The 6,365-nt window shown below is 43.7% G+C and overlaps 1 pseudogene; it reads left to right on the top strand.

Moving 5' to 3' along the window:
* Positions 1–4,663: 4,663 nt before the first annotated feature.
* Positions 4,664–5,211, top strand: LOC131400396 (large ribosomal subunit protein uL29-like; annotated as a pseudogene).
* The last annotated feature ends 1,154 nt before the right edge of the window (positions 5,212–6,365 follow it).

The following is a 6,365-nucleotide window of genomic DNA, read 5'->3' as shown; positions in this document are numbered from 1 at the left end:
TTTCTTCTATGGGGCAACTTGATTGTAACCCAGTAACTGGGTCCACAAAACATTTCTCAGAGTATTTCTGCTTCATCCTAGTGCTAATCCTATGGAAATACCTTCAGGTTCATCAATTCGCAACCTCCTTTTTTGACCACAATTCCATTTCCCATTTCATTGTATGACCTTTCATGGTTTTGCATTTCTCTGTCCTCATCCTTCTTCTCCACTCTGTCAAATTCCCCACCACATCTTTACTGAGAGTTGATGTCAGTCCTGGACTGGTCAAGCTCCACTCAGCCACAGAACAGAAGACCTTCCACTCTTAGGTTTGACCCTACTCAGTGTCTGAACCATAGAACCAAGCCTGGCATGGGTATAGGAGCTCTAACCATTTACCTCACCTCCCATTCCCCGCAGCAAGTGGGCTCTAGAACTAGTCTTGTTGCCCCCTTGAGTGGACCCTCCAGGCATTCCTATGCCTGGGTTAAGAACTCCATTGACTCTACTGCCAGCAGGACAACTGCTGTTTGAGATCCTGCTTCCATAGTAAAAGTCATCTTACACAACAGTAGTCCCATATCATCACTTTTACCTAATTTTGAAATAATCCCTTTGAAGTGTTCAGAATCATAAGCCAATGGAAGACTATGCTCACAAGTATGTCAAAGTCATGAAATAAAAGAGACAAACCAATTCTTCCTCTAAGTCTGAATTTCAGCTTTAGAAAAGATATGAAAAATATAACAATTTTCCTAATAAGGTTATTTTTGATACTTAATCAACTTACATGAAGAATGATAAAATGATGATAGAAAGTTAAATCTTACTGAACTACACCCATTCGCTTAATCGAATTCACCTAGATTGGCCTGTGAGTCTTCAGGGCCACAGTTTGCTATAACCATCATTCCCAAGTTCCCAGAAAATGCCCGTATTTGACAAGAGACTGATATTGCCCAGGATTTGGTGTGGGTGTAGGTATTTGAGCTGCACTGATTGAACTCCTGCCAAAGTTTGTATATATATTCCCAGAAAAGGCTACTCCAGAGCTAGGGCTGGTTTCGATCACTAACAGATCTTGAGTTTTTCATGGCAAGCAGGGTGTGTGTATGTGTGGGTGTTGTGTGATGGGGGTGGGGAAGAGGAGGTCCTGGTGGTGGTAGTAGTGATATTTTTGTATTATTTTAACTGATAAGTAGTTACAATCTAAGAGTCATTTTGGTTTAGCATCTTTTTTTTTTTTTGCTTTTTGCTTTAAACAGAAACATAGATGCATCTTTCTTTTTACCTTTCTCTTCCACTAAAGTATTGTCACACTTTTAGCATCCGGATATAAATCAATGATACAAGGTACAATAAAAAAGAAACTTGGACTGAGGTTGGGAGAATTTGTCCCATTTCATTCCTCTGCTAAGTCTCTGTGACACTTTGGGAAAGTCACTCCACCTGTCTATACCTCAGTCTCAGTACATAAAATGAGGGTGTTAGACTAAATGATCCTTAAGAGCTCTTCCAGATCAAAAAATTGCATGAGTCAGTGGAATATATAACCTCGTTCCTTTCTCAAAAGTGGTATTGGTTAAGTTTGGGGTGACCCACTTTTGTGTGTGTGTGTGTGTGGAAGATTAGTCCTGAGCTAACAACCATTGCCAATCATCCTCTTTCTGCTGAGGAAGATGGGTCCTGGGCTAACATCCGTGCCCATCTTCCTCTATTTTGTGTGTGGGACGCTGCCACAGCATGGCTTGATGAGCAGTGCGTAGGTCCACATCCAGGATCCGAACCCCCGAACCCCGGGCTGCTGCAGCGGAGTGCATGAACTTAACCACTACGCCACTGGCCCAGCCCCAGGGGGTGATTGGGGATATCCACTTTTGAGGATAGGGGGCAATAGTAAAATCTATGAACCCAATTTGTTTTCAGAAACATTGTATTAATGGAACCCAATTCTGTGAAAAATAGTTCCTGCCTCAGTGTGCTGAACAGAGGATCTCAGTGTTGAATTTTATTCCATTATTTTTCTTTATTTTCATTGCCCCTGGAGTTGTCTGAAAGAATGAAATCCAGCGCCACTGCCTCCCAAAGACCACCTACTGACTAGGTACATCCTCCCCTTAATTCACCCGGGTTCTTCATCACTGCTGTGTGCCCTGCTCTCCACCACAGCGGCCCTGAGAACATGCGTGGTAATGGGCACATCACTTTTTTAAGTGCACACCAAGAGGGGTACTTTGCTCAGCTCAGTCTACAGGGAAGAGCTTATAACAACAGGAAGGAGCCAGGGATTTGACTTTACAGGAGTTGTGGAACTGGTCAAATCATTCCACCCACCCACCTCAGCCTCAGTTTAATTTGAAAAATAGTGATGCTAATACTTACCTCAGATGTATTATCTCATGAAGGGAGTTAATATGTGTAAAACCACTGTATAATCTCTACAAACCAACAGGAAAATGTTGGTTCTCCTCAGAGAACTTTATCCCTGAGAAGGACCTTTGAGATCATCTAGTGAGGCCTCATTTAGTAGACAAGGAAACTGAGGCCCAGAAACAACAAGGGACATGTGTAGGGTAACCATCACAAGAAGGTGCCTTTGCTTTCTTCCTTCAACACAGATGATGATAACAGAGTGAAGGAAAGACAGTTGGGGTAAATATGGCTTTGGCCTTGCCTTCCCCAGATGCGATCTCTGGCTGAGCAGGAGTATAGGCAAACATTGACAGCTCTGAATGTTTAGGTGTAATGAATGTTTAGGTGTCATTATCACAGGAAACTCTCCCCTCACAGGACAGAGAGGGAGAAAAAGTCAGAGTTATAGATAAACAAAAACTTGGCAAAGAGTTCTATTTCATAAATAAAAACACTGAAGGGACACTGGAGTACCAAGAGAATCCCTCCTCCTCATAGCTGAGGTTATCCTGTGATATATTACAGTTTCAGATTGAGAGGACAAATCTAACATTCCAAAAGTCTGCCTCACTCAGGCAGCGTTCAACAAACACTTACTGAATGCTCACCATGTTGGGTGTTGTGCCAGCTGCTAGGGAGGGGGCGGAGGCAGAAATATATCCTTAGAGTGCAAGTAGGCAAACAACAAAAGTTACACATGAACAAAAGTGCCTACGGGAATACAAAGGAGAGAAGGACGGGATTATGGCACCGTTAGCCAAGAAAAGCTTCACAGAGGAGGTGAAACTTGGCCTGACTCTTAGATGGGCACTCACTTGGTAGAGAAAGTGGGAACTGATAGTAAGTGCTTCATGGATGCTATCTCATTTATTCCTGTGCATTAGGTGGCTTTATTATCTCCAATTAAGAGAGGAGTAAATTGATATTCAGAGAGATTAGGTAATTTGACACAGCTAGTGCAAGTACAAGGCAGAGCCAGGATTTGAACCTAGATTTATCTGATTCCAAAGCCTGTTATCTTAACTACTACTAGGCTATATCGGGAATTTGGTCAGAGGGTCCAAAAGCACAGAGGCCTGAAAGAACCAGGATGCCTTCTTCCAGAAGTAAGAAGTTTCCCAGTGGCGGAGGACAAAGCTGAAGTTGATTCTATAGTCAGTGGGGAAGCAACGCATGTTTATAAAGAGGGGAGTGATATGATCAGATGGCTTTTTTATTTTGTTTTATTTTAGCAACACCATTCTGGGTGCAGTGTGGAGAATAGAGCGTAAGGTTGTGAGGGGAAAGTGGAGGTCCAGGCAAGAGATAGGGTGCCTTGGACTACAGGTAGTAGCAGCAGCAGCAGAGAAATACAGCAATTAACAGATTAGAGAGGGTGCTCAGAAGATAGAATCAATAAGAGTTGACGATAGACTGTATGTGGGTGTGGGAGAAAGAGAGGAGTCTAGGATGACTTGCAGGTTTCTGGCTTGGGTGATTATCAGAAGAAGATGTCATTAATCAGAATCAGAAATATACAAAGGTTTAGGGGAAAGACATGCTGAGTTTGAAGGACATGCGGGTAAAGATTACCAGTAGGCAGCTGAGTATACAAGGTCATACCTGCAGTTAGTAACTGAAGCCTCAAAAGAGACTAAGCTTGCCCCGTAGAATGCATGGTTTGGGGAAAGAAGATAGTCTATGGCAGAAGAACCCTGAGAAATATTGGCATTTAAGAGTTGAGCAGAGGAAAAGAAGCCTGCAAAGCAGACATTTACTGTGAACCTTTCCATCACTACTTCCACACCTTATGGCAGGAGCACAGCCTGCATTCTGAGGTGAGCAGTAGGGAACTCCTGAGTGCTACAGCAAAGCACAGATGAGTACCAGTGCATAAGATAGGCTCAGGAACTGTAGAACCAGTCAAGTCCCCCCATCCCACATATTTATTCCCAGACACACAACAAATGATGTAGATATTATTACCAAAACATATTTTACCTTCATCTAATATTATTTCCATTGGTGAGCCACCAGGGAAACTCTGATTAAAGGCTTGATTAAAAAGTTTTATTCCTTCTGTTGACTCAAATGGTCTTATTGGCTCTCCCCACTATTATTTTTGTACAGTTCCGAGATTCTATCATAGCAAAATGGAAAACAAAAAGTGATTTCGTCTAATGGATCTCAGGATTCATTTGCCTTCGTCAATTTCCTACATTTTAAAAATCAATATAAATTTCTCTTTAAAAAATTTACCAGTTGCTACTCAAGGCACGGCTTAGCGGGGATGCTGGCCCCCAGCGGGCTCGCGGCCCAGGGCGAGGCGCGCGCCCCGCTGGCCTGGCCACGACGCGGGCGCAGCGGAGGGCGGCCCGCGAGGTGTCTGACCCGGTCCCTTTCCTGCACGCAGGCCAAGATTAAGGCTCGAGACCTTCGCGGCAAGAAGAAGGAAGAGCTGCTGAAGCAACTGGACGACCTGAAGGTGGAGCTGTCCCAGCTGCGCGTCGCCAAAGTGACTGGCGGCGCGGCGTCCAAGCTCTCCAAGATCCGAGTTGTTCGCAAATCCATCGCCCGTGTTCTCACCGTCATTAACCAGACCCAGAAGGAGATTCTACAAGGAAATTCTACAAGGTCAAGAAGTACAAGCCCCTGGATCTGCGGCCCAAGAAAACAAGTGCCACGCGCCGCCGGCTCAACAAGCACGAAGAGAACCTGAAGACCAAGAAGCAGCAGCGGAAGGAGCGCCTGTACCCGCTGCGGAAGTACGCGGGCAAGGCCCGAGCACCCCCCAATAAAACAGACAAGCGGGCTGGAAAAAAAAAATTTACCAGTTAAATTTGAAAGCACATTGACTGTTCACTATGTAGCACCCTCCCCCTATTCTAAGAACAAAAATCTTCTCTCTAGAAAAAAAAATGAACGCAATGTAGAAGTTAAGCAAATCAAAAGAATCAAGATTGGAGCTGCACTCACATGTTGCTGAAGGGAGTGGCTTTGGGATTCATTTAATATTCTTTTGGGCAACTAGCTCTGTTGCTATACAAGATAAATCAATGTTGAGCCACGCTTAGTCATCATTGATCAATTGTTGCATGATCAATTCATATTTACTCTCTTGAGAGTTTTTAAATAAGTTTAGCTAAAAGGGAACTTGCTGCCTGTCTGAATTATCTTTTGCAGAACAATCTTTCTCCATCTCTCTATGACATGGTGTTGATATATGACAATAGTCTCTACTTGCTTATTTTGAATTCAGAAACTCTAGAGACTAGCTTTTCATTTCAGCACCTTTGTTGTGATAAATTCATTTCGACAGAAACTTTCTTGGCCATGTCAAACTTTTCATCACCTCTGGGAGAAGACTTTTTTTCTCTGAGCCCATTGAGGGGAAAGGGTGGGGGGCAACACATCACAGACGTTGAGCTATGCGCTTGTCACCAATTCCACTTTCTCAGATCTTGAATGATGTCGGGTCAACTGCTAGGCCTATCAGCCTATGTTGGGTCAATGAGATCAAGGTCAGGCATGGTTCTTGTCTCTGTGAGGACTCTCTGTATGTGAACTGCAGACTATCTCCCTCCCTTAGTCCTGCAAATATATATATTTATACATATGTTGCAAGAGAAAAGATACAATGGATGAATCAAGCCAGATCCAGTCCCTGACTTATAAATGATCATCTCAATGCCTCTCCACTCCACCTTTGCCCCTGTGCCCTAGCTGGAGTCCCGATCAGCTGCTGTGAAAATTTTTGTGAAAATGACTTGATGCTCTCTCAGAGCATGTAGGTTTGGCAGAACAACAGAGTAAGAGGAGCACTCAGGGAGTGGATGGAAGACGAAATTGAGCTGCCTGCATGTTAACCCCACTTTCAGGTGAATTTGTACGATTCAATTGCTTGCCTCCTAACACTGAATTGCACTATAACTGCCCTCCAGGTTTTTTTTCACTAGAGGAAGTTAGGGAGCAAGCCTAAAGAAGCAAAAGCT

The sequence above is a fragment of the Diceros bicornis genome, chromosome X (assembly GCF_020826845.1).
Source record: "Diceros bicornis minor isolate mBicDic1 chromosome X, mDicBic1.mat.cur, whole genome shotgun sequence".
Lineage (NCBI taxonomy): Eukaryota > Metazoa > Chordata > Mammalia > Perissodactyla > Rhinocerotidae > Diceros > Diceros bicornis.
The sequence above is the reverse complement of the archived record's forward strand: the minus strand, read 5'-3'. Positions and strand labels throughout refer to the sequence as shown.